Source organism: Natator depressus, chromosome 22, assembly GCF_965152275.1.
Source record: "Natator depressus isolate rNatDep1 chromosome 22, rNatDep2.hap1, whole genome shotgun sequence".
NCBI classification, from domain to species: domain Eukaryota; kingdom Metazoa; phylum Chordata; order Testudines; family Cheloniidae; genus Natator; species Natator depressus.
Genome location: NC_134255.1, coordinates 6,498,124 through 6,520,748, shown reverse-complemented (window position 1 = coordinate 6,520,748; position 22,625 = coordinate 6,498,124). Strand labels below are relative to the sequence as shown.

At 41.2% G+C, this 22,625-nt stretch overlaps 1 protein-coding gene across 3 annotated transcripts in view; it reads left to right on the top strand.

The window, feature by feature from the left end:
* ARHGAP32 (Rho GTPase activating protein 32) overlaps window positions 1-22,625 on the top strand; it is a 393,773-nt gene that overhangs the window by 51,972 nt on the left and 319,176 nt on the right. Inside the window, exon 1 of one of the 3 annotated variants that reach the window (XM_074936789.1) lies at window positions 16,834-16,915. The exons of the other annotated variants lie outside the window; for them this stretch is intronic. The gene's annotated coding sequence lies outside the window, so the exon portion shown is untranslated. Of the gene's footprint in view, window positions 1-16,833; window positions 16,916-22,625 lie in introns of those variants that run through there. 3 annotated transcript variants of the gene reach the window in all.

The following is a 22,625-nucleotide window of genomic DNA, read 5'->3' as shown; positions in this document are numbered from 1 at the left end:
AGGAAGCTGAAATTGGTGACACTTTGCAGAGCAGACCCATACCTTACATTAGGAAATTGATTTCTTTGTTTGGGTACACAGGTTCCCGTAAGAGCCTTGAGCAGCACTATCAAGAGAGTGTGCAGAAGCAACAGAGTGCTCCAGAACAGTTGATGAGCTTCAGCAGAAGAATTGGCAATGCTGGCTACTTCTGGAAGGAATTTGATGTGGTTGTTCAGTATTATGGTCTGATAGTGTTCCTATTAGTTCCTGGTATCCAGTGTTTTTGTTTACAGATGACAGAATATTGAAGATCACTGCATGTGCATTTAGCCTAAGACATTAAAAGGTTTCCCTCTGACTACATTAATTGAAATGAAAGATTCAGCTCATTAAACAAATCCTTATTCCCTTTGATTTTCACCCTCAACATAGTCTTGAAACTAGACTCTTGAATGTCAGAATTACTCACGATGGTGCATTATGGAAGGGCGTATCAAGTGGAGTCCCACGGGGGCTCAGTTCTGGGTTCAGTTCGGTGCAATATCTTCATCAGTGATTTAGATAATGGTATAGAGAGTACACATAAAGTTTGCAGACGATACCAAGCTGGGAGCAGTTGCAAGTGCTTTGGAGGATAAGATTAAAATTCAAAATGATCTGGACAAACTGGAGAAGTGGTCTGAAGTAAATAGGATGAAATTCAATAAAGACAAATGCAAAGTACTCCACTTAGGAAGGAACAGTCAGTTGCACACCTACATAATTGGAAATGACTGCCTAGAAAGGAGTACTGTGGAAAGGGATTTGGGGGTGATAGTGGACCACAAGATAAATATGAGTCAGTAGTATAACATTATTGCAAAAAAAGCAAACACCATCCTCATGAGTGTTGTAAGCAAGACACAAGAAGTAATTTTTCCACTCTACTCCACTGATTAGGCCTCAACTGGAGTATTGTGTCCCTTCTGGGCACCACATTTCAGGACAGATGTGGACAAATTGGAGAAAGTCCAGAGATGAGCAACAAAATTTATTAAAGGTCTAGAAAACATGACCCATAACCTCTATGAGGGAAGAATGAAAAAAATTGGGTTTGTTTAGTCTGGAGAAGAGAAGACTGAGGGGGGACATAACTGTTTTCAAGTATATAAAAGGTTGTTACAAGGGGGAGGGAGAAGAATTGTTCTCTTTAATCTCTGAGGATAGGACAAGAAGCAATGGACTTAAATTGCAGCAAGGGTGGTTTAGGTTGGACATTAGGAAAAGCTTCCTAACTATCAGGGTAGCTAAGCACTGGAATAAATTGCCTAGGGAGTTGTGGAATCTCTGTCATTGAGGATTTTTAAGAGCAGGTTGGACAAACACCTGTCAGGGATGGTGTAGATATGAGTGCAGGGGACTGGACTAGAAGACCTCTTGAGCTCCCTTATGGTGCTATGATTCTATGATTATTTTGTATTAATATGATACATTTTTGTGGGTGTACGTGATATTTTTCAATGCAAGTGACAGCCCCTGTCCTCAGGATTTTATCATCTAAGACTTTGAACCTGGAAACACTTAGCACGTGTAATTCTACTCATGTGAATAGTCCCATTACAATCAATTGAGACTGTTCATGGAAGTGAAGTTCTGTTCATACCTAGTTGTTTGTATGACTTGGGGGCTAAATGATTCTGACTGTGGTCAATTCAAATAATACTGACAGTCTCCTTGTGGTTTTTTCAGTCTGTTCTCAGTTTCTATTAAAGCATGAGGTTCCATGATGTGTTCAGATGGTTTTAATTAGCGGTTTAGTTAGCCAATATGATCCAGTCTAGAAGTGTTATGTAATTGAGCAATATCATCTTATGTAGATAGTCAAAACATTGGATTGATCTTTTTATCATGAAAATAAAATTCTAGGGCTCTAACCCTTGGGAAAGATATTAGTAAACTGTATCCAATACTGGGACCTATTCAGTGTCCTGTAATCTAATTCTGTGGTTGATCCTAGTCTCTCCTATAAGTCTCTGTAACCTTTGTAGAGGGAATCAAAATATAAATGATTAATTTTTCCAAAGAATGCTGTCTTAGCATGATGGCCAAGTGTGATTAGTTCAGAAATGCCTTCCAGCTTTAAAGTGTCCTGTGTACAGCAGGCTGTTGTTTTTCACAGACTATGCTGGGTATTTCAATTCTATTGATGCATTTCTTTGATGAAAGCTGCAAGGGGAATAAAGATCAGCACCACATGAAGCCATTCCTTTGACAGTAATTTCAATGAGGAAGAGACATGGAAATACGTAAACCGTTCTTGTTGCACTCCTAAAACTGAAACTTTGTGGCCTTTCTTGTTTGCCATATTTGATTCTCTAATTCTGTTGCATTCGTTTTGGTACTAGATTTTTTTTCTCATTTTGAGCCTGATCCTGCCAACTTCCAGGTACCTGACTTCAGTGGGAGTTGAAGGTGCTGGTGAGTTTAGGTTTTTTGTTTATGGCAAACTAGTCATGCCAAATGATGAGCCCATCTTGGGAGGATCAAACCTTTTTATTGTCAGCATTTTGCAGGATTGGGTCCTTTGTTCTGGAGAATGACTGTGTATTGTGCTAGGTGTGGGCTAGCAATTTGAACTCAGGACCCTTGTAGCCTGGGGCAAATTACTTAAACTTTCTGTGCTTCAGTTTTCCCATCTGTAAAATGGGCATGAGAATACTTCCCTATCTTACAGGGGTGCTGAGAAGATTTATTCATATTTGTAAGCTACTTTACATATGAACAGTGCTGTGAAAGCCCTAGGTGGTATTAGTTGCCTTATCAAGACAGAATTTTCTTTATCTACAAGCATCATTAAGAAGATTACCTTGAGCATTGGTGGCAAACAGAGCTAAAGAGAAGAAATTATTTTTGTTTCTGCTTTCTTTCAGAATTTTTCTTTTCCACTTCATCCTGCAGGATCAGAAGCTTTTTGTTTTGTTTTTTCCCCCCCTTCCAGGGTGGAATTATTTTGTGTTAAAGAAATTGGGTTAATTTTAACTGACATTCAGTTGCTTTGTGGGTTTGAAACAAAAATGTTTCTGTTTAACTTGCAGAATTCTCCACATTAAAATACAAGCTAAAGAAATCAACTAATATTTTTTAAAGGATGCCTAGGATGCCACACTAAGTAATGGTGCTTTAATTATATGGATGGGGAAGAAGGTTAATTCAAGACTATTCGCTTTATAAAAGATGCAGCAACTTTTGGACCTGGTCCTTTGGAGGAAGGACTCAACGCCCACTTACTTCGCTGAATGTTGAGGGGCCTTTTGACATCACAGGATCAAGCTGACTGTGTCTGCCTTTGATTTAAATGAAGCCTAGTAACCCTCTCAGGAATCAGAATTCGCAAAAAGAAAAAAGAAAAGGAGTACTTGTGGCACCTTAGAGACTAACCAGTTTATTTGAGCATGAGCTTTCGTGAGCTGTAGCTATGCATAGCTATGCATCCGATGAAGTGAGCTGTAGCTCACGAAAGCTCATGCTCAAATAAACTGGTTAGTCTCTAAGGTGCCACAAGTACTCCTTTTCTTTTTTCTTTTTTCTTTTTCCTCTCAGGAATGCAGTTTAAGCATGAGGGCAAAATTAGTGTGGATAAAGGTAACCTCTTTAACATCTCAGCTGTTCTCTTAGATCGGAAGCCCACTGAAGTTGACAGGAGACTTTCCACCCTGGATCTGGCCCTAGGATCTCTTGATCTGAAAATGAAGTTGATGATTGAAAGGACTTTAGTGAGGAGAGTACTAAGCCCACCAGGGCTGTCCTTAGGATTTATGAGGCCCTATGCAGTAATATTTAAACTGGTGCCCCTATGACCGACAGCAGCCCGGGCTCGCATGTGCATTTTAGATAAGAGTGGTCTTTTGAAGGATTTATTTAAAAAACTATATGTCTGAAGATCCAAGCATTTAAGGCTGAAGATGTGCAGATTGTGAATGTAAAAATCTATGCAAGCATTTTTTAGAGATGCGATTTTATAATCTTCTGCAACACACTAATGAAATATTTTTAAAGCAAATTTTAAACTGAGGTCCTATAAACTAACATGTTCTGAGTAAATATTACAGTAACACACAACTGTTTTGGTCAGTAAATTCAGAAACTGACAGTATATACCTGGGGGTTGGCAAATGCCTGTTAAGTGGCTTCCTTATCACTTGAGTGGCTCTTTAACAGTTTCAATGTTGTGCTAATAGGGCTGGCCAGCTGCAAGGCTTTTCACTTTTAAGTACTGGATCCCCTCCGGAGGAAGATTCACCACGCTGCAGCAGTCAGCTGTGGTAGGAGTCTGCAGGAAGGGTCAGATTAGAACAGGGATAGGAAGAGGCGGGAGGGTGGACACTAAGACCCAGGGATGCCCCAAATTTTCAGGTGCCCTATGCAGCCGCGTATGCTGCGTATACCTAAGGGCACATCGTTGCTGGCTTGTGTAGTTGCTGCACAGCGCTGGGAGAGAGCTCTCCCAGTGCTCTAAAAAACCAGCTTCCACGAGGAGTGTAGCTGGTGCACTGTCTACACTAGCACGTTACAGTGCTGAAACTTGCAGCGCTCTGGGGGGGTGTGTTTTTTCATACCCCTGAGCAAGAAAGTTGCAGTGCTGTAAAGTGCCAGTGTTGACAAGCCCTTAGGAGGGCCCTGAAGCCCACCTTTTAATTGAAGGATGTTCTGTAGCCAATTGCTGAAGGCTCTTGAATAGTTTAGTGAGGATTTCTGGGTGAAGAGAAGGCCCTTTTTATGTCTCTAGCTATGAATAGTCCATAATCTTGAACGATGAAGGCCAGCTTGCCTCCCCAGGAGTCGCTGGAGGGCAGACAGCTATAGATTATTTAAAAGCCAAGATATCCTCTAATGAAGCTTGTATCCGTCGCTCCTGATTTGTCAGAAGTCACAGGATGCATAACTTAATGTTGACCCACTTCTGAAATCGAACCTCAAAAACCACATTTCATGTGACTGCTGTGGCTTACAGTTATTTGTGCTACTGTAGCAAAATTAAAATATCCATCTCTGTTAATGAGCAGCTCTGTGTCCTTCTTGAAGCACTGAGATTGTCTTCAATTCTCCAGGTTTTACCTTCTCCTCCCCACCTGATCCCTGGAGGACCTATAGCATAGCCACTATCTTCTATCAGAAGTAATTTTCTTTGGAACTCGTGAACCTGGCTCCTTAATCAGCCAGAGGGGCCTCTCCTGGTTGATGAGAGGCCCTCTCTCCCCCTAGGTGTTCAGCTTGTTGAAACTTTAGTCCTTCTGGTCCCTGCTCGCTCAGGAATGAAAAATGCTTTTCTATCAAAACTTATGAAAAATGGATGATAGTTAATGTTTGACATCTATGCACATAACTTTTAAGGGAAAAGGGTGGGGAGGGGGGAATCAAAGCTGGAACATAACAGCTGCCCTTAATTTAGCACAGTATAGAATCTATTTATCTCTTGTACTTTCTTTCCTAAGCAGTTTAATGAAGCGGAAGTTTAATGGACCTGGAAGCCTGAATTTTTAAAACACTTTATCGTAATAGGCAGTGAACCAGCAATTACTGAACTTGTTAGCCGTCTGATTCCTTTGGGGTTCCAGTCACCTAATCAGTATTTCCTGCACATAAGACTGAGATGCGCTTCTGGTAACTCTTCGTCTTGAACAAGTTAGGAGTGAGGTAATAAGAAGTCTAGGAAGGCACCGTGGTCCAGTGGCGCAGGCATCAGCCCATGAGTCAAGGTTCTACTACTTTACCTGCCACTGGAATTCTGTGTGACTGCCCTGTGCCTCAGTTTCAGTTTCGTGAAAGCTTATGCTCAGATAAATTTGTTAGTCTCTAAGGTGCCACAAGTACTCCTTTTCTTTTTACATATTCAGCACTGGCTTAAGACTTTGGCATTGTGGCTGCCCACTCCAGTTTGACACTAGTGCCCCTTAATTTGGATAAGCTAGACGTACAGTATATAAAGCAATGCATGTTATGAAGACGATGGAGCCACTCCTATTTATTTTGTCCCAATGCTGGAAAAGAGGGCACTCAAAATTAAAAGGTAACAAAGCTTAAATGGATGAGGAAATAACATTTTGTGCCAGCAGGCATAATTAATGTGTGGAATTTGCTGTTGCATGGTGTTCCTGAGAATGGTAGTTTAGAATGGGGTTATCAGTGATTCTTTAGCTTTTAACAAAGGTGGGCCACATCTTAATAGAGAGAGACTGTCTTGTGGACACACTGCCCTCTGATTGAATTTTCCCTCACGTAACATCCAGTGGCAGTTGCACGAGTAATTATTCGACATACAAAAGTAATGTTAGGAAAGTACTGAATGCTTTTTCTTAGCAGCTTTTTATGCAATTTAGTATCTGGAAATTCGGATGAAGTGTCAGCACCATGTAACCTGCCAGCTCTCTGGGAATCGCCATCAAAACCACAGACTGGGAACTTACGGACAAAAGGGAAGGAAGAGAAGATATATGAAATAGCCAGAAGCTATTGGTCAGAAGCTTAAATGTAATGGAGGTTGATGGCAGAGAAATGGGAGTAATGCATAAATTACACTTCTGGTAGGGTGGTTAATTATCAGAGAAACAAGTTTCTTGATCTTACTGGTTCTCTAGTCTAGTGCACACCAAACAGAGCAATAAACATGGGAATAAAAGTGGATTGCTTGTTTGTGATGCTTGTTGATTATGGTGTGTGCCCTTTGGGCTCGTTTCCAAAACTAAGCAATAACAGAAGAATTATTTTGTATACAGTGCTCCAAAATTAAATTAGGTGCAAATAAAAACACAAGGGTATTGGTCCTGCATTTTCTTCTGTGGAAGCAGACTGCTCTCTTGTCATGTTGGGCTGGGCATGAGTGCAGTGGTCCATCTGTGTGAATTGCCATGCAGGAGTGTGGCCATGGTCCCTGCTTTGAGAAGCTTACGTGCTAATTTTAGACAAAACAGGTGAATGGGAGGGGAAGCAGAAGGGTTACAGAAAGATCACATGAAAGCTCACTTACGAGTGCATCCATCTTTTATCCAGTGACCTCTGTGCTGTACAGATATTAAGTCACACAACCCTGCTCTGAAATACTGTAGGAAATTGTTATTGTGTCCAGTATGGAGATAGGGAAACAAAGGCACAGAAAGGTTAAGGGCCTCGCTTCCAGAAGTGCTGAGCATCTAAAATGCCAGTGGAAGTCCGTGGGGGTTGTGGGTGCTTCGTAAAATGTGCCTGCAGTGAGTTGCCTAATGTCAAACAGGAAGTCGATGGTAGAGCTGGGACTAGAACCAAGGAACCTTAACTCACAGTCCTGTGCTCTGTTCATTAAACCATGCTTCCTCTAGTATGTAGGATGTAATTACAGTGTTAATAGTAATGTTTTGGACTAGAAAACATGAATTTCCTGCTTTGCAGCATTTTTCATTTGACTCTTCTTTGGAGTAAATATCTTAACAGAAGAATTATACCCATGACTCTTACATCGGCCACTGTTGTGACTTCACTCTTGCCACTTTAATCTCTAGAGAAGTAGCTGTTTACTAGTGATTTTTTGGGGAGGCTGGGGGGGGTGGTGAACTTCCACTGTTAGGTGCTATGCTGGTGATCAGAGGAGTTTTCTGGGAGTTGAGAGCTAACTCCTGACTCTCCCAACTACCAGAAACCCTCTATGTCCCCAACCCTGTTCCTATGGGGTGTCAGTATTAGAACTTGGATGTGCCTGGGTGGTACATGGTCAGTTCCTATGCTCCACGCTTGCATCTCTGGTGTGACCTGCCTCTCTAGCAGTTCTTTTTTAGGCTAGACACCAGCACTTACGAGGTGAGGCCAGGTCAGCAGTGCAGGTTGGTGCATGTGGGAATGAGTGATCTGGCAGGGAGAATGAATCAGCCATTTGAAGACCGGAATGTGGGTGTGTTAAGGAGATGAGAGAGGCTTTATTTGGAGAGGGAGGCTTGGTCTTGTCTTTGAGATGGGAGGGAGACAGTCTGAAGTTTCTTGATCATCTAAGAGTTGAGAGGGAAGCAAAAGGTACAAGCTCAAAACGAGATATAATATGACCGAAATTCAAAGGATTCCCATTAAGTTTCTGTTGAATTTGTGACCCTGTCACCTGATTTTTCAAAGGTGGTGAGCACCCACGGCCACCATGACTTCGCTTGGAGTTCCGGCTGCTGGGCTCCTCTGAAACTCTGCCCCAAAAGAGTGAAATAGATAGTCTTTTCTAGCATTTCCAAAGGGGCTTGACAAAATCAGAATTAAGTAATACTTAGTCTCTTCAAACTGTATGAAATGTAGGTGGACAACCCAGTGCCTTTAATAACCATTTGTTTTCTATAGAATGACAATAAAGTTATTTTAGGTTCTTTGATGTCATTGACCTTAAATATTAGAAGATGAAAGCTACAGAGAAGCAATTTTGTATACTACAGTACAAGCATTGTTTATTGTCTGTATACAAAGGCATTTCCCTTTACCTGGAGATTGCTTGAAATAAGCATATGACAACAGGTCTTGAAGGTCCTACAAAGATTAGGCTTGATGAACATGGGAAAAATTAATTTTCTGTCTGAATGTGTGTGCAAATTCTTTTTTTAAGAGACGCTGTAAGGCTGACTCTCTTGAGAAACTGTAGCAGAGTGGTACAGTTCCAACATCTTTTAAGCAACCTGAATGAGATTGCTGATTCCCAGTGCTCAGGTGGGCTTGTTGTAGCGTCTTAAATGTGGTTTTTTTTTTTTTTGGTACTACTAGGAATGTAGCCTCTTTATACCATTTATTTTTGGAGTTCTGTTTCTCAGACAGGAGCTACTGTATCTACCAACAAGTAGTAAGACAAGGTGTTCTTACTGAAGCATGCACACTATGAGGCACAAGAATTTTCCTTGAGCAAACCATATATAAATCAAACGGAACATGCTCTTGCACATACACTGGGCCTACAAGAATAATAATGACCATCTGGGAGGACATTAAGTCTCGGCAAATAACTACAGGCTGGATGGAGTTAGGACTCACCAATTGCCTGGAAATGCTTCATCCCAATGATCATTATTACTGCTATAAGGTATGAAAACATTGGGATCAAAACTTCTGAACACTGACACTGACCTTGGAAAGGTTACTGGTCTTGCATTTGAACAGGTCCACCAAAGTGTTTCTAACCTTGGCAGATAGTGGGATATGGTGCCATAAAATCACGCTATATTGATTACTATTTTGGTTCTTCTCTCACTATTCTGATTTTGACATAACTGTAGCTATCAGTATTGTGGGCTCTGCTAGAAACCAATGCTTTGTATCTGAAAACCTGGAATCCCAGATTTCAAGTGATGTAAAGTATTAATCCCTAACTCTAACGGCTAGTGAGATACTAATTAATAAAATTAACGAGATTGTTAGATTTCCAGTACTGTGAGATGTTCATATGTAGATCTGGTTTTTCATGAGATACTGGACCTTGAAGATATCCCTGGTCTGTTGTACTGCTAGTACTTTGATTGGCTGTTGTGGTTAGATGTTGACAGATGTTTGTCTGCGTGTGTGTGTTCCCGCTGTGTGCTGCCCCAGCCCAGCGCAGACAGCTGGCACAGCAGTCCTTGAGCAAACCGCCCAATGACCACAAGATCCATTAAAGGATGAAGGCACCCAATCGAGTTTATTGTCGATGAAGAGCTTACTGGTATCCCACAGACTCTACCGGACCAGTAATGTGTGCCCATAACAATGGACCAGCTCAGTGAATGGCAGGACTTTCCGTTCCTCCCTAGGCTACACAAAGATACTCCCTCTGAGATGCATCATTATATCCCGATACAAAAAAGTTAGTACTGCCTCTTTGACATAGTTAGTTACTGCCCCCGACTTGGCTAGTTATTACCCATTACCTTGTACATGTTGGTTCAATCAAACCATCTTTACTACGTACTGTCATCCTGATCTTATCTTCTAGGAGGAGTCAGTGTGTTCTTGTTATCCTTGGGGAATGTTTTTGTACCATCCTTGATATTGGGATGTTTCGGTACCAATTGATATCGGGATGTGTTTGTGAGTATTCTGTGACTAGCACTTCTTAGGAATATGTGCTTTTGCAATATCAGCCCTGTTTTTGCCAGATTCTGTGAGCAGGTCCTGCCTCACACCAGGCCTCTGATGCAAGGGCTTATGTTTCAGGCTCTCTTCCTACTACAGCTGTGATCCAGGAGGCAATATCAAGTCTCAGTCCTTGGATTGGTAACGTTTTCAATCTCTGAAATGTAAAGAGAAAAATAAGTAATGGGCTTTTGTGCTGGAAAGTTGTTGCATTATTGCCATGGGTAGAGCTCTGTTTTTCCAGTACAGGTACTTTGGTCCTTATGGGAAAGTCCTGTAGAATTTAATGGACAATTGTATCACTGCTATAGAATTCTGTAGGATGGTAGAAAGTTCTATGGACATGATGTTCTATATTAATTTCGCTAGGTCCTCAGAGTGATTTCTTTAACAAAAATATGTTGTCATTATTAATATACAAGGACTTCCCATAAAAGGATTAACAAATCTCATGCATAGTACGTACTCGTTACCTTTTAAAAGACCTGTTTGTGTTTTGTCAGCCTTTTATCGTGATCTCTGTATTTATTTTGTTCAAATTCCTGATGTATGTAAGATCCTAGTGATGACTCCATCTTTCTTCACTTCTGTAAGACTCTTTCATTAGCATGGCTCAGTCCTATATTTGATTATTACCAAATACAGGATTTACTGCTATGAGTAATACCCATGAAGCCAGTGGCACCACTCATGGGGGCGAGCCCTGTTCCCAGTTGTGTGTGTTGCAACATCACACTCTAATCAACAGGAAAGCAAGATTACATTCTCAAGATTCTGCTAGACTTGGCAATTTGGGTAAATGTATGGGACACAGCTGGGGAACCATTGAAAGTCTTGCCAGAAACAGATGGTGCAGGAGCTTCATTGCTGCCCTAATGGGAGCATGATGATGATGTATGGGGAGGTAAGTGTTTTAAAAAATCCCATAATTATTGTAGAACGGACAATATTTCAACATCTGTCAGTTATAAAACAAGGGGAAAAAAAGAAAAGGAGATGAGCTGTAACCTGCCTCAGGAAAAAAGATTTTTAAAAAGGCTGATCAAATGCATCCAATATACAATACATCTAGAGGCTGTCAACATGTTAAATGCAAATCTCAGATAACCTCAATATGATGTAAAAGAGAAGCCTTTGAGCTGCCATCTGTTTCTATTCTTTCTCTTAAATGTTTAATGTCTCATATTTTGTTTTTACTTTTTTTGTAATACCCTCCTGAAAAACATTTTTCTTTGCTCACTTTGGGTGAAATTCATCCCAATGCAGCAGTACTTAAGTGGTGCATAGGCCAGGTACTGGCAGTCTGTACGCAGGTAGATTTCACCTTAACTTTTATATATGTGTCAAACTTGTTTCTCTTGCCTACTTCTGGACTTCTAATGGAGCTGAAGCTAATGTGGCTCTGTCCTTGTTTGGACAGGCAGCATTGTCTAGTGTTTAGCACAGGTGACTTGGGAGTCAGGAGTTCTGAGTTCTTTTCCTAGCTCTACTACTGTATGACTTTAGTCTGATGTAGAAAGGGGAAAATGACACAAACAAAGCGCTGTGGAGCCATTTTTCTAAATGATGGTTACTGCCACTGAAAATAACCTTGTACAGTCAACTTTCAGGGTTTGGATTTTGTATGTGTATGTATAAGGGTTCCCTGCCCTGTTGTTGCAATTATAGTCTTGCTTCTCCTGTCCCCAAGCACCCACAGCCCCTTGAACAAAATAATAGTGTGGTGAGAAAAATAGTGCATTGTACAAACCATAGTGGGTCTTGGTGTCTCCCCCTAGCTGTTGGGAAGATCTTCGTAATACCAGAAAAAGACAGGTAGGAGAGCCCTTTAATAAACATATTGCAACAACCAGTTTTCATCTGAGAGAAAATATTCCAGCGTTTGTATGCATTGGAGGAAGGAGAAAGGAAGATTAATGTAGTTGTAAAAATATACTTTTAGAATCTGCTCCAGCCAAATACTTTAAACATGTGAGTAGCCCCATTGGCATCTGTGGACTACTCACATGCTTAAAGTTAAGCATGTGCTTTCGTGCTTGGCTGGATAAAAGCTTTAAAGTCTAGTAACTTGTAAGGTGCCAAGCATCCAAGTGTTAGGGCTGTATTTCCATCAGTTTGGTTAAGTGGATCATTAAGCATCAGGTGTTTGTTTCTTCTAATATTAAATTTGTTCATGGTTTGCAGAATTATTATATCAAGTAAGCATTTAAAATGAGTATATTGGTGTTTCTATTTTGATCTTCATAAAGGGATGTGAGTTGCTGGTCTCTGGGGAAAGGAATCTTTGCCAGGCCTTGCCCACTACTGCTTCACTGGGGGCTTGTCTACACGGCTAGTTAGTGCACGGCAAACCAGGGTGTGACTCTACAGTGCACTAGCTTGCTGAGCACTAAACTCACCGTGTGAACCCTATTGCTACTCGCTAAGAAGTTCCATAGTAGGTCTTGATATACTCCTCTTTCACAGTATAACAACTCCCATTTCACACGGGTGTACAGGAAAGCGTACCATGGAACTTGTAGGGCGTGGTGGTGTGGTCCACGCAGCAAGCTGATGCTCAGCAAGCTGGTATGTTTCTGGATCTTGAGCCAAATCTCACTGTCTGCTCCAACTGCTTTTATTATTTCTGGTTTCAGAGTAGCAGCTGTGTTAGTCTGTATTCGCAAAAAGAAAAGGAGTACTTGTGGCACCTTAGAGACTAACCAATTTATTTGAGCATAAGCTTTCGTGAGCTACAGCTCATTTCATCGGATGCATCAGATAAATTGGTTAGTCTCTAAGGTGCCACAGGTACTCCTTTTCTTTTTATTATTTCTGTAGATCTTACTTTTGGGATTCCTTTATGGTTGTCTCATAGATATTGGGGTTTCCCACCCTGAGAAATTGGCAACAGTGTTTCCAAACACTGTTTGGAACCCAAACATGCACCATCACACTACTATTTAGCTAGGTAACGTATATAGCATCCATCGTCATGTGGTGTCTGATCACCTTGAAAACATTAATTAATTTATTCTCCGTGTCTTGAGAAACTGGGAAGTATTATCACCCAGATAGGAAAAGGAGGCACAGATTTTATTCAGCGTGTGCCTAGTCTTTGAGCCAAGCGATGGCCTCTTCAATGGCGTGATGCAGTTCTTCTAGGCCACCGCTGAACCTAGTCAGCAGGCATTCCTCGACAATGTGTGTGATCGTCTGTGCTGCGCCACAGCTGCACAAAGGGCGTCACGAAGGCCCCAGCGATACTAGTTGGCTGCACAGAGACCTTGCCAGGTCCGGAACCTGTTCAACAGGGGCCATTGGCAATAGGGCAAGTCAAAACCAGGCGGGCAAACTGTGGGGTCGGCGACGAGGGACTGGTTAGGGATTATAATAAATATCCATTCCTCTCACCAGAGTGTTTCCGCCCTAACATCCTGGCATGGCAGGTGAGACCATAATGGGCGACGTGACGGCAAACGTGCAGCTGGTTTAAAAAGGTCATTGTGCAGTGGCAGGCTTGAGTTGGTGCATACTTTTTTCAGTAACTTGCCAGTGGCAACCTCTCACCTAAAATGAGATGGGGCAATATTGCTCAGAACTGGAAGCCATGGGAGTGGAGTCGGATGCAGGGTGCTGGAGATAATATGCATGGTGGCATGTAACTGCGTATCCACCAGTTTCGTGTGTGACGATCAACTCCAAACGGGTGCGCAGTCCTGCGCCACTGAGTACGAGGTGGCAAGAGCTGACATCCCCCAAGTTGGAGCATGAGCACCCCATGATGAACCTGCCAGGCACAGAGAGACAGTATATCTTGTCTAAGGAAGTGTGTCACAGAGCTAGGAATTGAACTCTGATCTTCTAAGTCTTAGTCCAGTGCTTAAAGAGTGAGATCATTCTTTCTTTTCTCTACACATCAGCAAGCCTATGCTCAGTAGCGTAGCTATCCAGCACGGGTTTGTTCAAACTGGGTTCTGCAGGATTTTCTTTAGATTTCCCTACTTTCCCTTGTGACAAAACCCATCCTTATATAGGATGGATTCCACAAGCTATGGGCTATGCATGTTTTAGCAAGGTGCTTACTCTATAAAAAAAAGTTTGAAATTGATTCAGGTGGAGTTAGGAGCATACAGTAGCCTTCATCATGGAGATGTATAACAGATGACTTTGCAACATTGAGGTATGTTGTCATACAAAAGAATAGCTATCCATGGAGTCAACAAGCTGGAACTAAGTAAAATCTGTCTGTCCAGAAACAAAAGCAGAGAATCTTTGAAGTTAATATTTTTAACTTGCTCATAAGCAATTTAAAAAATGAGGTGGAGGTGAGGAGTGGTTGCGTGACGCTGGTTAAGGTTTGTACAGTACCAGTGTGTGATCAACTTGCTGAGTCTCTTTCAATCAACAGAGGTGACAAAACAAGAAACTATCCTGAAAAAATTATCCTGCAAATAAATCATCATTTATAGTAACGGACAGTTGGTCTCTGTCTTAATGGAACTTAATTTCAAATTTAGAAAGCTTCAGGTAACGTGGAAATGAAGGCTCCTGAAGAGTTGTTTCTTCTCTAACAATTACAAGGCCACGAAGATAAATCTGTACTCACAAAACTAGACTGATAGGAGTGGCTTTTTTTAGGATAGTTGAACGCATTTTGCAGAGAAGATGTACTAACAAATCCTAAACAGCGTTTCAATCTGTTAATCTTTCTGTTGGCATGCTTTGTCCAGTCACAGACTAAAAGTGTGTTAGGACAAGAAAAAAAAATTAACGATCTGCACAGCCGCAAGCTGTATGCTACTACAAGATAAAAACGGATTGATGAGTGACAGTAACTCCTACAGTCCAGAGTTAAGGCCTAGTGTCCGACAAGCGCTATGTGCATCAGGGAGTGCCTGCAAGATTGGGTCCTCGGTATATAAAGTTAGAACCCGGTTCTGCAAAGAGAACACTACGGGCAGACCCCCTGCACCTCACCAAAAGCCTGTTGAGGTCAACAGGACTCAGTGTGGGCACAGAGACCTGCCCACATGCTTCTCTTTGCAGGATCAGGGCCTTAGCTTTTTGGCCACACCACAAGTTACTAACCACAAGTGATCAAAAATCATGAGTCAGGCCCCCCAAAATCATGATATAGATAGATAAAAAGAATACCAGAATAGGACATTATTTACTTATATATTTTTATCCGAGTGAGCAGAATGTCTGCATTTTCCTCTTGTGGTGAAGAGGATTCTCGATTTGGAAGCCGTTTTAAACTGTAGCAAAGATTAGGAGCTAGGTCAGGTTTTATATGGATCTACTTTTTGTCCAGGCATAGCAGCAAACAGATGTTCAGACAGGAAAAGCAACCTTTCCTTCGCATCAGATGCAATTATAAAAGGTGGTCCTTTCTGATATTGTACAGAATTAATGTTTGTTGGGTTGGCGAAGAGACATTCAAGAAGGTCAGGTGAAGGAAAAAAAAAGTCTGCTCTAAAAAAATTTGTGTTCTTGTCATTCTTTCCTTAGTTTTTCATTTTCCATCAAGGTTTTTTGATAAACCATTTCATTGAATTTCTTTTACATGGACCTCCCTGAGGTGGGTGGGCTGGTCGGTTTTATTTATTTATTTATTTATTTATTTTTGAATGACTATCTTGTTGGGTAAGATTGTAGACTACTGAGATATTGACATTGTCATAGTAACTAGAACTGCAGCACTGGCTGGCAGCCAGAAATCCTGGTGAATCATGGCTTGAACGTGGGTGTCTCTGCAAATGGAATAACTTCTGATTCTTACAATAGGATGAATCAACGAAGTAGTGTTCTTTGAGATACTTTGAACAGCTTATTTCCCTTCCCCTTGGTGCCCCCATTTTATTGCCATCATTTTAAAACTAGGATGTTAAAACCATCTATTTCCTCCATGTTTGAGCAGTAAATACACTATTGTGCAGAAAATGTTGCAAGGAATATGTTTTCTATTGCAATTGAAAGATTAATTAAGAAAATAAATGATAAAAGCTTCCAACCGGAATTTTGAAATTGACTAATTTGACTTCAGTTACCTTTGTAACTTTAGAACAGTTTCGTGTGCTGTACATTTGCATGTGGTGTTACATAGGACACCGGCATGTGATAATTGCAAGCCATATTTTTACAGTGCTTCCACCCTTTTTGCAAATGCTGTTTGTGCCCACAATTCCACTGTTGGTTTTGTATATCAGCAATTAAAAGTATAACTCTTAACACTTGACTGACCAAGGACTTGACTCTGGACACACACACACAATTTACATGCTGGGATTGCTCAAGGTGTGATTTGCACCCTCATGAAAATGAGGCTGGGGTAGAGGGTCCCTTTTAAAAATCTGCTCCTCTAGGCTTCATTCTGTGGTAGTGTAACCGAGTTAGTTGGCTGGCTGATGGTTGTTTGGCTCATCTACAGAACCCCTAAAGGGTTTGTGGTTCCGTTTATGGGGAAAGGCCATCCATCTCTGGAACTAATTCTGAGAGGATATTTGGGGGTGTGTGTGTGTGTGTGAGAGAGAGAGAGAGAGAGCTTCATGCGTGAGAGAGAGAGAGACTGTACCAACAAAACTGGCAGCAGGACGAGAGCTGTCTTTGTACCAGGGCTTTGGAGCAGAGTCTGGAGCTCGAGCGTGGAGCAGCGGAGCTGCAGGTTTTTGCCTGGAGCTGGAGCAGAGCTGGAGCACAGCTCCAAAGCCCTGCTTTGTACCTTCTTTCGGTAACACATGGATGTGGTTTTGTTGTGTAACTGAACTTATGCTGGTGTGATTATCCTGGGTACTCTGCTTTGCTAACCCACCAATAAGTAGACTGCAAGCTTGTATAACAGTACCAAGGCTCGTGTTAAGGATACAAGTTGGTGGTAAGTCTTAGATATAAGGGATACAAGGACAATACTGCAGAAAGCTTAAAATATTGTTTAATTTTTTAAAATTGTAAATACTTTCTGCAGTCTCAGCTTCTTGAGTTACTATGTCAGCTATCAATTTGCAATAATAAAAAGCAAGATCATATGATCGTGTGGAAGAGGTAAAATGAGGGAAATCTATTCCAACCCATGAGGGAGAATGGGAAGAATGTTTAACACCTGTTCACATCATACATTCAGAAGTCGCTATGCTTAATTATCTTATAGATACTTGAGAGAAGCTGTATATTTTACTTTTCTAAACATATATACAGTAATTTGTGAAAACTTCAATGGTTTGGATACATCTTTTTAAAATTACTTTAATGCTGAAAGTAAGGGATGCATTTACAGCATATATTCATGCAGTCTAAGGGCCAATTCTGCAAATGCTGATTCACATGGGTAATCCCTACTTGCATAAGGAATACTCACTGAATGACTATAAGGGTTGGCAGAATGAGGTTGTAAATTTGCATTAAAGACCTGATCCGAATCCCATTGAAGTTTATAGGACTCTCTCCATTGACTTCAATGGGATTTGGATCAGGCTCTAAGAACTCCATGCTGCATCAATGGGAGCTTTTCTAGCAATTTGAATGGGAACAGGACCGAGCCCTAATTTCATTAGCTTGAGCGAACTGTCAGTGGGTCTCTGTGAGTTTTATTCTGTGGATTTGATGGATGGCTTTTCTAGGGAAGGAAGAGGTCAGGGAGGCTCTGAAAAGTAAAGTCTGTAGCATCAATAAATTGCTTTTAGATCACGTTCATCAGGAAGGGAATTTGTGGTTTATCTGCTCTATTTTCAGCTGCTGTCACTGAGGTTGAAGAATTACATTGTCATGTTTTCAGGCTTTCAGAGGCTGTGTGGGTAAGATAAAATTAAGACAGAACTACTTACTTAAAAAGCTTTGAAAGAAAACCTCACTGAGATTAAAACTTTCCATTGATATGAGTTTCCTATAGGGATATCTAGGAGCAAATGTGCTTTTCCATTCAATATAAAATCACTGCTTTGCACTAATTTATTAGCTTTGTTGTTGAAGTTTTTATAAGGACTTAGTTTAAAAGTCACAGTCCTCTGAGCTTTCTTTAACCTGCCATTGTTACAACATGTAAGATTTTTCCTGTGTCGTTTGTTTTTTCTGCTCTGTGCATTTGACAGCACTTTGTGCATAGTCATTTTCATGATTTCTTTTACATAGTCCATCAGTTTTGCCTGTTTGTTTTTGTGGGGTTTTTCCCACAAGCAACAGGGAAGAGAACAAATTAAAAAAAAAAAACAAAACAAAAAAAAAAAAGGAAAATGTGATTGGCAGGGGAACTTGGGGGTAAGCATAGAACCTGGAATGACTTCCAACTTTTTTTAAAAATTGCCTTATTTTCTTTATATGGTAAAGACCCATTGGGCCCTGTTATTTTTATTATGGTAAAGGCCCCCCATTGAGGATCCATTGCGCTAAGCACTGTACAGACAGATAGTAAGAGATTGCAAATTCTATGGGGCAGGAACAGTCTAAGTAGACAAGAGAAACTTTAGAGGCACAGAAATATGAAGTGACCTCCCTGAGGTCACACAGCAGATCATTTGCAGGGCTGGGAATACATCTCACGTCTCCTGGGACGTAATACAGTGCTTTGTCCATTGGAACAAATAGGTTCTCTAGGGCTATGTCTACACTACAACCTGTGCTGTCATATTTTATGTCACTGAGGGGTGGGACTAAACCATCCCCCGTGCAACAGATGTTACACTGACATAAACGCTTGTGTGCACAGCGCTGTTGGTGGGAGAGCTTCTCCTGCCAACATTGCTTCTGCTGCTCGCAGAGGTGGGTTTTTTATGCCGGAGAGAACTCTCTCCCATTGCCGTTGCAGGGCGTGTATTTCAAACCCGGGCTATGTGGTGAGCTGCTTGGCGGAGGCCGTGGAGCTTCTCTTTACTCTGTACCACAGTTTTGGGGGAGCCCTTAGTGGTTTTAAGCACTGCTTGCCTCATTAAAAAAAAAAAACACTCTTAAATTTTACAATTTTAAAAAAATCAAGTAGAAATAAAATGCAGATGTGTTGAAGCCTTTATTGATCTATACAGTTGACACCCTATTTTAACTGTGATACTTGGTGAATGAAGGGTAGAGTGAGCTGCCCTGTGTGATTGCCTTGTTATAGATGCCAAACTACGACTGTGAATAGTATCGGTTCGCTAAAGACCAAGTCCTAGTCCCACTGAAGTCACTGAAAGTTTTTTGTCATGAACTTCAGTGGAACCAGGATTTAACTGTAAATGATGCAGGAGAAGTCCAATAAAAGATAGCAGACCCAACCTGCTTTCTGTTTCAAGTGTAAACCTGGAGAGGAGAGTCTGAACATTAAAAGATTAGCCCACATCATAATATTCCTATAATTCTTCTATAATGCCTTCTATCTGAGAATCTCTAAGTGCTTTATAAACATTAGGGGTTATACCGTACAACTCTGCTCTCTTACAGCCCTCCTTTACGTGGTTATTTTGTTTTAACAGAGGTGTAAAGAGGTTTTGTAACTTGCTCAAGTTCACACCACAACCTGTTGGCAGAATCCAGATTTCTCCTGTCTCCCAGTGCCATGTTTTAACCACTAGAGTATGTTGTATTTCATTGCTGTCACTTCCTCATTTGTACTTGGCGTTCTGTATTTGACAATTTAACAAAGCAGAACAGGAAAAGGCTTGGTTTTCAGATTGTACCTTTTTCTGATCAAGTAGCATATTACACTCCGGGACTGCATAATTTATCTCACTTAGAGCCTGATCCTGCAGTCATCATTCATGTTGGGTTGTACTTTACTCTGAGTGGTCTCATGAAATCAGTGGAGCCTTCATTCACAGAGTCAGATACTACTCAGCATCACTAATAATAGCAAAACTGAGCCCTTTGGGATAGGGACCATGTATTTCTTCCATGCCAAGTACACTGATGGCTCTCATCAAGTAATAAATAACTGTGATTTTAGTCTTCATTAAAAATGTTTAAATTCAGCACAAGGAAGAAGACTGAAAGCAGCTCATGTGTTTTTGTTTTCTTTGGCGGGGGATGTTGATTTATTATTTGATTTCTCTCCAGACTCTCCCCCAGAGAAACCGCTTGTGTTTTCTTCCGCTTTGCAGAGCGTGTTCCTAGGTTCATTGAAAAGAAGGTAGTTAGTTGAAATCTGGTCCTTTTTGGAAAAATTGTAATGAGACCCTTGAATATCAACCACCTCAATCCCATGCTCCTCCAGCATTGTGGCAGCTTTGAGAGAGTGGTATATTTGTCAATTTGCATGTGAAATTTGATAAGTTGTTCCAGCTGTCACCTACTTGTGAATAATGAGACGAGGACCACCTGGCTGTCGATCTATATAAAAAGTACTTGTTCTTAGTTATTTCACACTGCCCAATAAAATTCACGGAATTATCTGGAGCAGTGCTACTCAAAGTAGTGGTCCGCGGACCGGCACCAGTCCGCGAGCCATCGGCTGCTGGTCTGCGCGCACATTGGGAAAAAAAATTGCTGGTCCCCCACATCAGATAGCTTGAGAAGCACTGGTCTAGATGACTCATTTCACTTGTCCTTTAAGCAGGTATGCACTAGCTCAGAGCCATGATGAGCAGTAAAGAACCATAGAATCATAGAATATCAAGGTTGGAAGGGACCTCAGGAGGTCATCTAGTCCAACCCCCTGCTCAAAGCAGGACCAATCCCCAACTAAATCATATCCCCAACCATAATCAGGAATGGCTTTTCTTCATCCTAACTCTTCCTTTGCCCCCCTAGATACCTGCCCAAACTGGCAAGCTATGTGGGTCATCTGGGGAGGAAAACAGAGTTGCATCTTTGTGTGTTTCATTGACGGAGAGCTTGTGGGATGGGGACAGAATGGAAAATGTGGGAAGAGCATTACACTGTAAATACAGTCTCTGGTTATGGGCACCTGATGTACATGCCTTCCTGCCACCCCATAACTTAATATATTACTATTTTCTAGTAGTCTTAATGAGATAACTGGGATTTTAATACACTCATCTCATATGAAATCCTCAGTTTCTAGAGCTGAAATGTCTTCTTTTTCCAGAAGTGCTGTAAATTCATGGCTGCATGTCAACTTTTGGAGTAACTGCTCCATTGATCAGTGTTTTCAGTGACATCCTGTCACTCAAGATGTTTTGATATTTGACATTTGAGATTGTTGCCGCTGAAGTTGTTTATCCCGTGGACATTTGTAACAGGTTTTTTAATGCTGTCCTGTGCTCCAAACCTGTGGTGTAATACCACTCTTGAGAAATAATACTTTTAAGCCCATATTCCAGCTGTGTATAACTGAAGCATTGACATCACAGGTTCAGATGGGCAATAGACTCGACACGGATTTATTTACTACACAGCTGTAGCGGTACTGAGAATGTGTGGAGAAACAAGAAATTCGTTATGCCTTGCATCAAAAAATGCTCTATTGGAAGGTCTCTCTTGGGCCAAACCTTGGTGTGCTTTTCTGCCTCCCCCCCCCCCTTTTTTTTTTAAAGAAACAAAAGAACAAATTTTATTCCAGAACACAATTGTCTCATTATATGCTGATGCTGGCACACTTACAACATTCACAAGTGAGAGATTAGGTGCGGGAGACAATGGAAAATGAAAACTGCATAGTTTTTGTGCATTTTCAAAAGCATCTTTCTCTCCAAAGTGCACTGCAATGCTTCTTCTCCAGCATGAGTTATTCTGTGTGGGTTTTGCCTCTTCCCCTGTAAATATTATTTTTTTCACCATTTTTTTCCTCTTTAATAAAATAATAGGTGTTCGTGTTGGAGTGAATATGTAATAACCAGGATTAATGCCAACCCCTGAATCTATAATTCCTTTTCTGTCTCAGGCTATAAGTTATTGAAAGCCTTTTGCTTTCCAGGCTGTCAGGAGCTGGTACCTTTATGGAGGTAGTTAATGCAAAGGAGAAGAATTTCGTATGTCACTCATACAGTGTCCCCTCTGACCTATATAGAGCCGTGCTCCAGCTAGGCGCTCCACATTGGGGAATTCAGCGGGGCTTAGCGTGGTTGCACAGATCCTTGCATCAGGATCTCATGGCAAGATCAGGGCCTGCAATGAGAACCACTCCCTGCTGACTTTAGTGGGGCTTTGTATTCACACAAGAGGGCATGAGGATCTTTATGATGCTACACCCCATATTCGTGATAGTAATATTATTGATATGATTATGATGCATTTTGTACAAGATGGGCTATGTAAAGCATCATTGGAAAAATTATGATTGACTGAATATGATTATCTTATTTGTATGCATGTATCTTTTTTGTATCTGAAGTTATGAATATTGACTATGGATCTGTATTTCAAATGGGCTTACTCTGCAAAACACCCACAGCCAGCCTTTCAGGTACAACAGTGAAGAAGCCAAACAGTGCTAATGGCTCATCAACGAAGACAGTGGGCTGTGGAATAGCTTAGCCTTCCTGTGGACATTTTGGCCAACCTGTAAGTAATGTCTGCTACGACTCTGTGAGGGCATCTGACCAGACCACATGTCTCTGGACTCCATTTTGGGTACCTGTATTTTTCCAAAAAGAAAAGGAGTACTTGTGGCACCTTAGAGACTAACACATTTATTTGTGTTAGTCTCTAAGGTGCCACAA